Below are 257 nucleotides of genomic sequence, written 5' to 3'. Positions count from 1 at the left end.
GGATCGTAGTGGGCGCTGCCCAGCCTCGCTGTGGATGACAGGGGCTGCCTCCCCTGGACGCCGGGATGCGTGCCAGCGTCACCGCAGCGTGTCTCTCTGTTCCGCATGTGGATCTTACACACGCTCAGACGCCGGCAGCGAGGGCAAGGCCAGGTCCTGGTCCTGGAAGCTTGAAGCTCACGTCCCTGCACAGACCCCGGGGCCCCTGACGATTCCCTCTGGGGACGGGTCCTCGGGCCTGCTTGCCAGGAGCCCGG

This window comes from Myotis brandtii, unplaced genomic scaffold (genome assembly GCF_000412655.1).
Source record: "Myotis brandtii unplaced genomic scaffold, ASM41265v1 scaffold1003, whole genome shotgun sequence".
Taxonomy (NCBI): Eukaryota; Metazoa; Chordata; class Mammalia; order Chiroptera; family Vespertilionidae; genus Myotis; species Myotis brandtii.
This window is presented reverse-complemented; position numbering follows the sequence as displayed.